This window comes from Aulostomus chinensis, chromosome 8 (genome assembly GCF_037954235.1).
Source record: "Aulostomus chinensis isolate RoL2024-O1b breed Wild chromosome 8, RoL_Achi_v1.0, whole genome shotgun sequence".
NCBI classification, from domain to species: domain Eukaryota; kingdom Metazoa; phylum Chordata; class Actinopteri; order Syngnathiformes; family Aulostomidae; genus Aulostomus; species Aulostomus chinensis.
Window position 1 is genome coordinate 3,557,501 of NC_141327.1, and position 10,617 is coordinate 3,568,117.

Consider the following 10,617-nt stretch of genomic DNA (forward strand, 5'->3'; position numbering starts at 1 on the left):
TCCAAAGCGTCCCTGACAAAAATCTGCAGTGTAAGAAGCTTCTGAAATGCCTGGAGGGTCTCTTCCTGCGGGTGACCTGCTAGACGTGTCGCTGCTATGGAGGCTGCATGACCCGCGCGATCCTGTTCATACAGACGGAACCTCCACCGGGAACAGTGACGGACGCCTCAGCTCCGGCTGCTCTCCTCTACCACTAGCAGGTTATGTTGTCCTCTGATGGTGTCGGCTAATCTATTTGTCAACAACTAGTGACCTGCAGCAGTTGTACGGTAGGCAGACAGCGCAGGTTCATTTTAGGGCAAGTAGTTAATCGATAGTCTCTAAATGTGAAGAAAAAAATAAGGTCATCACAATGTCCAGTTCACAAAGCCACAATGGCTTTTGTCCCAAGAAGGTCCCAGGTTCAAGTCCCGGCTGTCCCAGTTCCCTTCTTTGTGGAGCTAGCATGTCTGTGCTTCTGAGCGAGGTGCCGGCTGAGCTCTGCACACAGGGGCTCACAAACCCTCTCACCCTCAGCTGATCAATGGACATCCATCACCTTCAGACCTTTGTCGAAAGGTGAAGCCCTTCATTAAAATTAATCTTGTGGTCAAAAACACACTTGACACTTTACAGGTGACTCCCTGCTTTGAACATTGTGTGGACAGATAGTTATGTTGTTGTTTTTTTACATAAATAATTAACCATTTAATGTTAGGTCTACAAGTTTGAGCACATTTGACATAAAGTGACCTGCAAGCGCGCCATATTCAGCTCAGGGAAAAGCTCCACGATACGAATGCATGTACGATCATTGCATCAAGGCATCTGGAAGCAATCGAGCCCCCCGACTCCAGAGGAAACCACAACACTGGTCCGTGTGTTCGGCTCAGCCGCAGCACCGTCACACTGGGATCACCTTCCTCAGGCCCAGTTATCATACACACGTTTGAGGATTTGTCCTGGAATTTACTGAAGCTTCCAAGTCATTGTTGGAGCAAAAAAAAAACAAAACAGAACGGTTTAAACATAAAAAATAAAGATCACATTTAAAGCACTGAAAAAAAACTTTAGATTTCCATTTCTCTATGGGACATTAGTTGACACAATCTGGAAACAATCTCCCAAAACACTAGTTACTGTTAAATGATTGACTTGTTTTGCAACCATCAACATCTCAAAGTGCACGGACCATTTACTTTCCTACGGACCTATGCCCTAGTATGCTCGCTCACTCTCACTCACACACACACACACACACACACACACAGCCCACACATAACTGTTACCTGAGCTGTAACTTACTGTTTGGGCTTCTCACGCTGCATAGTCACAAAAACACATCCAGCGTTAAGGAGAAAAAAAAAGACAAATCATCATGGAAGCTCCTTCACATCGCTCCGTCTCTCCACTTCAGACTGGCATCCACTTGGCTGCATGTCCTCACTCACACACACACACACACGATCCCCCTCCTCCTTCTCTCTCTCACACACACACACACACCCACCGCTCTGCACGTTCATGCGTCGTTTCACAGTATCACTGCTGTGTGTAAGCGCATGTACGCAGGCGGGGAAAGACTACGCAGTATGTGATGGTGGTTGAGAGGAGGAGCAGGGAGGAGATGGGGGGGGGGGTCCACCTCCGTTTTTGGTTCTGAAAAATGAACATGCAAGAAATGTGTGTGTGCCACAGAAATAGATGAGGAATGCCTTGTCACTCTTGCTGTATTCCTTTGCCAGAGACAGCAGTTAGTACTGACTCTCTCTCCCTGACACACACACACACACACACACACACACACACACACCACTGCTTTGTAAACACAGCAGACACTGGACTAACTATCCCCCTCCTACACCAGAACTAGAGGGAGGTAGGTGTGTGTGTGTGTGTGTGTGTGTGTGTGTGCACTCCAGGTAACCTTACCCCAGTCAGGGTCCACCCTCCACCCACAAAAACGTAGGAGGGGCCAGTCCTGTCCGGTCTAAGCGGGTTGGCTGTTGCTAAGCAGTGCTGAGCCCCCTCCCTGTTATTGGCTGCAGGAGTATGAGGAGAAAGAGAGGGAGGTTTTGGGGTGCAGACCAGAGGGGAAAGGGGAGTTTTGGAAAAGTAAAGCACGTAATCTGGTGGAGATGAAGGTAAGAGGAGAGGGAGGAGTGGCGAGGCCGGGGATGAGCTCAGTAGAGGAGCCATCCGAGTACCAAAACCTGGGCAGTAATGTTGCGCCTGACTGAGTACTGGAAAGGCCTCCCCACTTGTATTAAGACATACGAGACACAGATCTACTGGACGCCATCCACAAAAACCGACGTGCGTCTGTTAGGAACATGACCACACCCATCAACCGAGGCATCTCCTCAGTGGGGCGCAACCTCACAATCAGAAAAGAGCAGAAAAATAAAAACGGTGATTACCGATACTGAGTTTTTGTGCGGGACTGAAAAATAGACCCTTTTGACATTGGTTGTGCACCAATTTTTCTTGCTGATACGACTAAAGAAAAAAAAAAAAAAAAAAAGGTGCTCAGGAGCTCCGGCACTGGAGCGCTCTCTGCTGGACACACTACCTTACACAGCTTTTAAATCTCAAAGGAATTTTTTTGTCATTTCATATGCTGTTAAAAAAAAAAGTTTTTCGATCTGTGACAAGCCCATGGTCGGCAGACAGGTCGCTCAGGCCCTCGTACGGTTTCACCAGCTTATGACAAGTAGGGCTGCAATCAACCAAAGACATTCTTGGTCGACTGAAGCCCTAAAATTTCAACTAAAAATCGACTAATTTTATACATGAAAACTCTACTGTGTCAACTATCAGCACAAAACCTGTTGAGGAATATTTAGACAATTGTTTTTGTCAGGTTATAACAATTGGCCGACGCCATCATTGGTCCTGACAGAGCCAGACTGAACGCAGGAGCTCAGCATCGCGGCTGAGACACAAATAGACTTTTGACTTGAAACTTTACGCTCAAACACAAAAGGCAAGTCCACTGTAAGAATTTTTACAATTAAAACAAAACAATTATTGGACTACAACATTGAAATGTCAATTCTGATATGTTCATATACTCAAAACTGACGGGGCAACCTAAGGTGGACACGTTAGCTCACCGTTTTTAGGTGATACGTTTGTGGTGGAGCTGTGACATGAAAACTGGTGTTGGCAAACTTTGCATTTGACTTTTTTTCCATGATCTGTTTTCATGAAATGCTGCCACGCTGCAGACGTCTTTGACGTGTTGGACGAGAACTGACTTTAGAAGAAACCGTCAAAATTAAATAGACATTCATCAAACCACCAGGCACTGGCCTTCTAGTCCTCTTCAGTCTGTCTCTAGCGGGTCGGGAGAGTCCAAAATAGCAAAAACAAGGGGGGTGTTCAAAGACAGACTGTCATCTGAAACAGGGGTGCTTTTGGTACTTTGGTCCATTTTTTTTGCCACGGTAATTTCATCAGGAGCAATCAGAATTTTGGTCGAGCCAGAACGTATCGACTAACAAATCGACCAGTCGACTGGGAGATTACCGCCCTAGTGACAAGCAAGTGTAACAACTTTGAAACCAAGTGGATTCTTTTACAAAGAGATACTAAAAACTTTAGATCAAAAGGCTAATAATTCCCACCATTGATATGAAAAAGTAGAAGGTGTTCAATTTTGATAGCTTCAACCATTTTGCAGGCACCTGCCTCACTTTTAAGAGTTTGTTTTCTTTAAATTGCAAATTATGTGAACGTACAAATGTTTTTCAGCTCGCGTCTATCAAGCAGGTTGTCCCCTGAACAACAGGCAGATGGGTCAAAAATACAAGTAACAAAAACAAACCATGTTCATGTAGACACCATCTCGTGGCCATAATTATCCTGACAGAGGAAAGAACTCTTGATGTCCATACTGGGGATACTGGTGGGTGTTGGTTTCTGATTCCATTCAAGAGCTCCTTGAGCCTGGACTGGGATCTGTTCCTAACCCTTGCGGGACCGTGCTGAGAGGAGACACAAGATGTCTCCCAATCCTCCATCATTCTCACGGTATGTGACTGAGAGGCGGCAGGTTTTCCATAACACGTGTGTGAGCCGAATATCGACCCTACAAGCTCGCCTTCAAAATCCTGCCCGTGGGTCCGCCTCTCAGAGCACAGAGAAAACTGATACTTGTAGAACTGAATGTGAAAACCAGGCTTCCATCCTCAAACATCATCAGAGGAGCTCCAACACTCAGCTGGGAGAAAAAAAAATGACTGTCAACAGCAGGGGGACTTGAAATAAGTTAATACATCTAGTAGAGGTGTATTATTCTCCACACGGATAATTACTGTCCACAACCACTGAAAAACACACTCACGGTGCAGGGCTAACAACGGCTAATAACGGGTTTTCACAATGACACCGTCACGCACGCACAAAGATCAGCTGGCCCTGTTTCCTGTACTAATTCTGTCACTCTCTGATGGCGTGGAGCCGTCAGGAGACTCCACGCAGTGGAAAGGAGGTCTTTTTATAAATAAACTGAAACCTGGTGGCATCTGACCCCAGCTCGCTGCCGTGGCGGAGGGTTCGCGCAGCCTGCTGGCGTTTCATTCGAGTCTCGATTATTTTACTAAAATGCATGAGTTTGGCTGCACTTGTGGGACACTTGTCGACTTCAGCACTGCCACAACACACGCAGTTGGGTTCATGATTAAAAAACAGTCTGAATTCATTGATGAGAAGCAGCCTGGGAGGCGGGGATTCTACCGTTCAGAGGAAAAATGTCCTGATCTTTAGGCTAGTTTCTCTGGTCTTTGCAGCCTGATGTTGGATGAGTTGTCCGAGCGTCAGTTTTCATCACTGAGCAGCTGAAAGGCTCAGCGTGGGTGGTAGAGGATCTGTGAGAGCCTTTAAACTGGGCAGGCGGGGGGGGGGGGCTTTTTGTTCTAACTTCGTGAAGACTGCAATAATGGACAAACACGTGTGGACAGCTGAAAGCTGAGTCACTATCATCAATCGCCAGTCAAATATCGGTGAGTGGTCACTGCTTGTTCACACACACACACACACACACACACACACACACACACCTCGGACAATGACCTGCATTCATGGCGCACAAGATAACGAGCAGAAGTGCAAAACAGGACCGACAGTCTAGAAACAGTTGATTTCACAGTTTGATTAGACAAACATCAGTGAGACCCTGCAGTTAAAAAAAAAAAAAAAGAGCATTTGAATGTCTCACGGCCCCAGAGGACTTCAGTAATACGGGGGATGTGGTTTCTGTGGTTAGGGGCCGGGGGGCTTCATTAGCTTCAAGCTACAGCTTCATGGTTGGCTCTATCTGCAGACTGGAGTCACAAAGAAGTAAAAGCTGGAAGGAAAAAAAACAAAACACCCTTGTGAGCTCAGGACGCCGATTTGAGAGATGATAAAAGTCAAAATACACTTTTTTGCTTTTTCTACTTTAACTCTGAATTTCCATCGGGCGCTGTTGTCACGTTACAGCTGTGACGCCGATCCCATCAAGCCTCCGCGCAAACAAACGCATTACAAAGAGTCACTAAAAGTGTACCAGAGCCTTTGAAGTATTTCTACCAGGGAGTGACAGGACCTCACATAATACTGCAGTTCATAATCCTAAATACTCCATAGGGTTAGAGAGCTGCTCACTGACTTACACCAGAGTTGATGCCATTCCATTTTTCTCAACAGGCTAATTAAATGTGTAATTGTCCTCAAAAAAAAGAAAGGATTTCCATCTCCATGCACGTTGTTACTGTCAGACATGATCTTGTGTCCAGCATCTGTGTGTCTGTGTCTACAGGGCGATTCATACAAGAGCGTGAAGTTCACCTCGGACGCTCTCACAGCACCAAGGATACGAGCTCGCCAATGATCTGATGACCTTTATCAAACCCAAGTATGACCTGGGGCACCGGGACCAAGCTGAAAACTGTCGCTGTCATTATGATGACCTCAATAAAATCTCTCAGAGTTAGAAGTGTGTCCACAACAGTGAGACTGGAGCCGAGAACACACACACACACACACACTATAAAACACGTGCTACAGCTTATAGAAACAACTTCAACACGCATGTGAGTGGGCAGCCATGGAGCTTTAACTACATGTGCTGGGCAGGCAGAAGAATATGAAGGCAGAACCAAAAACACCGATTTATAAGTTGAAATAACCGCACTTGTGATGTGTGATGATCTCAGAAAGCCGAGAGCATCAAGCCCACGCCACCGTGGTCACATGGGTTCACGTTTCAAGCTTCAAGTATGCCAAGACAACTCCAGTGAGGCTGAAAATACTTTAGTGTACAACTTGTGTACATGCACCACACACACACACACACACACACACGTGCGCTGCACTGGTGTTGGGTGGCAAAAGGAAAAGCTCAAGTGGCAATGGGAGCGCGTGGACCACCGGTGGAGGAGACACCAGTCATTGAGCTGTCACTGCATTCTAAAACAAGGTTTTCCACAAGTGCTGTGCCCCAAACAGCCAGGAGTTGTTGGGTTTTATCTGACACACAACATGACCACGTGTGTGATACGAGTCAGGCTGACGGGGGGGGGGGGGCACAGCTCTTCCACAGCACCCTTGGGTGATTTGGATCCAATCACCAGGTCTTCTACCCTCAGACAGAACGAGTGAGCTCCAACATAAACAACAGCCAACATTCCTCTTGATTAGTTGGAGTTCATTCAGTTGGTCTTGATCAGTAGTCAGCTAGCAAGGACTCACAATTTCAGCCTCTGGACAAAACAATGTTTGGTCTTTGCAATGGCAACCGGTGTTCCTAAACCAAAACTACGACTAAGAACCACTTCTACCAGGGCGAACTCCCCCCTGCGTTTGGTGCTCAGGCCCTGGTGTAATCCTGCTGACAGCAACCGACAGATGCCCCGACACATCGTCACCTCCTCGGCGGTAAGAATAGCAGAGCTGTCTGACTCATCCGTTCAGGGCCATTCTCACCTTCAACGTTCTCATCGCCCTCCTCAGGCAGAGCGCAGAAACCCAAGTCCAAGGTAAACAAAGGGATAATAGCACTGCCAATTTACACGACACACACAACCGATTTGCATTCCAAACATAACATAGCTGCAAGGTGCAAGGTGGGTTCCAAGAACATCCAGAGAGGCTGGGATTTGGAGCACACCTGGAGGCAGTAGGCTTCCGGTCTCTCAGTCTTCTCAAGTGCTAAATAACAGCTTCATCCCAGCAGCAGCAGCACACACCTGACGCAGCTTCACACTCGAGCCGCTCACCAACGGCAGCGAGGCGGACCAAAATAGACGGAGGAAGGAGTGAAGCGTGATCCTCCACCTACCAGTGACATGAATGTAGCAAGTGACTGCCAGTGAGTTGTGGTTCAGGTTTTAAGACTCTCCTGAAGCAGACTTCAGAACTGCCCTTTCAGACACATTTCATGTGGAGTTTTCACAACATTTTAACCTGGAATAAAAAAGGAAACTAAATATGTTAAACCAGCAAAACAGTAAAGACTTTGGACCCAAACAGGCCCTGGTTCAGTATTAACCCACCTGGTCCGGGCTCACTGAACTAGAACTAAACTGATAGCTGCGAACCAAACATTCATGGACTGACATACAACGCTGCCACCAGGCTGCTCGCGTGTAATGAGAGGCGACCAGTTCACACCAGTCCCTGCCGCCCCTCACTGGTTACCAGTTAGTTTTACAACTGGTTTTTAGCACTTGTTTCTAAAGCTCTGAGTGGTCTGGCTCCTCATGATCATGACGGGTCTCCGTGTGCTGGATCACGGCCCGAGATCCCCCCACAGCCTTCTGCTGGCGCTTCCTGCAGCTCTGAACTTTCAGGCACTTTCGTGGTCAAATCAGTGTTTGATTGTTTAGGGTGGAGCAAAAGTGTAACCATCAAAGAGGAAAGTGTGCCTTCCCACTCATCCGTTCTTGAGTAAATGGTTCCGTCAATCACAACAGGTTCCTGCGTTAACCACGATGACAAGTCTGAGCAGAGTCCACAACGACCTCAGCCACATTCACACGAGCACAAACGCCAGTCACGACACATTCACACAGACTCACAGTCGCACACAGTCCCAAATACACACTTGAACATGTAGCAACTGGAGGAGACCAACAGAAACAGCTTTGCTTCCAAGATTCACGATTCAAAGTTTAAGGACGTAAAATGCGTGAGCAGCAAAACAATTTGAGTCTCAACGTTTGTTGGCCAAGAAGAAGAAATCAACGAACGCATTTTAAAAAGTCTTACTGTGCACAAGTGTGATCGGCCTAAAATCACAAGGTCAAACAGATGAGTGTCCTCAAGTTTCACACTCTGATGTCACAACAACACCGGCAGGAAATCGCTGCACTCCAAGAACAGCCGAGGCTGGGATTGGTGCGGCTTGACCTTTGATGGGTTTGGGTTGTGCCATGTAATTATCATAGGACTGAGTGGTGCGGCACCACATCATATCACCAAACTATGAAGCTAAGAAGCGGAAGGGAACAATATTCTTCATAATCCTGCAGTAATAACGAGCAGCGCTCACATCCACCGACAAACTAACCTGCAGGGAAGAACTCCTCAGCCTCACAATCTCTGAATGGGAACGAGGAAATGGAATGATTGAGGGTTACATCACCTCGCTACATCAGGGCCTTCCCTCCACTCTGGAGGACAGCAGCAGCTCAAGGCCACCAAGTGATGTTTGAAAAGCAGATAATAATGATTCCCATCTCACTGGTTGTGGCTCTTGCGGGAGGTCCTGTACAGAGTGAAGTCCCACATCCCACACAGGAGGAGCTCTAACGTGCCAAGGAGGAGAACAGCGTCTTTATTTAATCCTGGGCAGCCCTGCAGGACGACGCAGAGGACAACCTGTTATGTAACACACGGAATGCTGCGGCAGCAGAAATGTCCATCACACACACCGGCACATGGACACCCGCGGTGGACACACACACACACACACACACACACACGCACGCGATGCCACGAGCAGCGGCGTCACCAACGCACATCATTGCAAACGTACACGTGTGCAGCCCTGTAGGTATTTAAGGACAGAATGTTTTTCTGACCAGTCCAACCTGCTGGTGAACAAACTGAATTAAGAGTCCGTTTCAGTGAAAATTCTGGAAACTTCAAGGGTTTTTGTTTTCCTTTCTTTTACCTTTACCTGTTTAATAAAAGTGACAAATCCGTTAACTTGGAGGAACTGAGGAGACCTGCTCGTTCTACCTGAGCGAGCAGAACCCCGTTCAAAAAGTGGCCTATTTATGCTTCCTTATATCTGCAACGATGTTTTATTATGAACGCTAAGTTTTGTTTTTTTTTTTGACAAAGTGTACGCCGAATATGACGCAGGAGTCCGTTGAACTAGAAGACACGAAGAGTCGCTCAGCCAGCGGTCCCTGCCCTCGTCCTTAAACCAGCAAACCTGACACCGTTATATTTCAGACGGAGTTCGGTACCTACGGTCGGACAACAGCAGGCGACGGCACTTCCATTCAAACGGTAGAAAGTTGCTCATCAGCATCGACCGGACGGTGCCGAGCGGCACCGCGCATTTCAGTTCACGACGGTTGGAGTAACACCGATGTAACTGGCGGTTCTCACCGTTGCCGGGAGACCCGTCAAGCCTCTGTTCTGGTGACGCTTTGAGACCGAAGCCTTCACCTGAGTCCACCCCGGCTGGCGCACGGCAGCGCTTCCTCGGCCGGACCGCGGATTCCCCGAATTCCACCTGTGATTAAACCAACTCCTTCCCCTCCACCGGAGCGAATGGATAATTGCTGCAGCGCTCGGGTCTGACGTGGGCCGAGACACGCCCACACTCACGCGCACACCTGTGGACGCCACAGGAGTTGATGAAGCAAATTAAATGAATCATAGCACGTTCACGTGTTCGGGAACAGTCGTCGTCATGTGAAACATACTAACAGCTTTAACAGCCTCCAGGGCTCGGGGCTGGCAGCGAATGCACAGGGTTGTTAAAAGCAGCCTTCAGCCGCTAAACATCTGATGCGAGGTGGAACTGAAAGCTCAAATTCCCTCAACCACATAATTAAGATGGTGCATTGTTGAACTGCAACTCAACACTGCAGGTTTCAGTGACTGTGAGGTGTGTGTGTCGGGTTATCCTATCATACAACGGGCTGCTGACTCAGGAGAGCACAAGTGCCGGGGAGGAGACCGTGGACTGAGTTCTTTCCAGTGTCACTACTGCCAGGACTCTAGGGACCCCACTGATGAGAGTGTTATACGCACAAATACAGCACAAACAGGGATTTACGGTGTGTATGTACTATAAAACCTGCTGATCTTGTCAGCTTTGATACTAAATTCCTAGTCTAGTAGATTGTATGCTCAGCAGACATGTCATGTGTGTTATAGTACTGAAGAATTAACTTTTATTTTCTATTTTATCATTTTGTTTGATGAAGTTCACCCTGTGAAGGACCTGATATTCTCGTCTGCCTTGAAAGCGAGCATTTAGTTGTAACACTGCCATCTAGTGACCAAAAGAAGAATGACTGTTTTTATTTAATTTTGAAGCTTCTTCTGTTTCAGTGGCTTTACTCTTTTTCAGTCCAGGTCACAGTTGTGTCTAATAAACATAATAATATATCACTGGTTTTAGATTAAAGG

General features: G+C 47.3%; 1 protein-coding gene across 7 annotated transcripts in view; it reads right to left on the minus strand.

Moving 5' to 3' along the window:
* The window catches only part of LOC147256849 (uncharacterized), a 66,632-nt gene extending 56,831 nt beyond the window's left edge, over positions 1-9,801 (minus strand). For 2 of the 7 annotated variants that reach the window (XM_086210482.1, XM_086210486.1), the window contains exon 1: positions 9,586-9,801. The gene's annotated coding sequence lies outside the window, so the exon portion shown is untranslated. Of the gene's footprint in view, positions 1-1,284; positions 1,443-8,533; positions 8,676-8,707; positions 8,821-9,444 lie in introns of those variants that run through there. The other 5 variants (XM_086210483.1, XM_086210485.1, XM_086210484.1 and 2 more) reach the window with 5 other exon arrangements.
* Between the last annotated feature and the right edge of the window lie 816 nt (positions 9,802-10,617).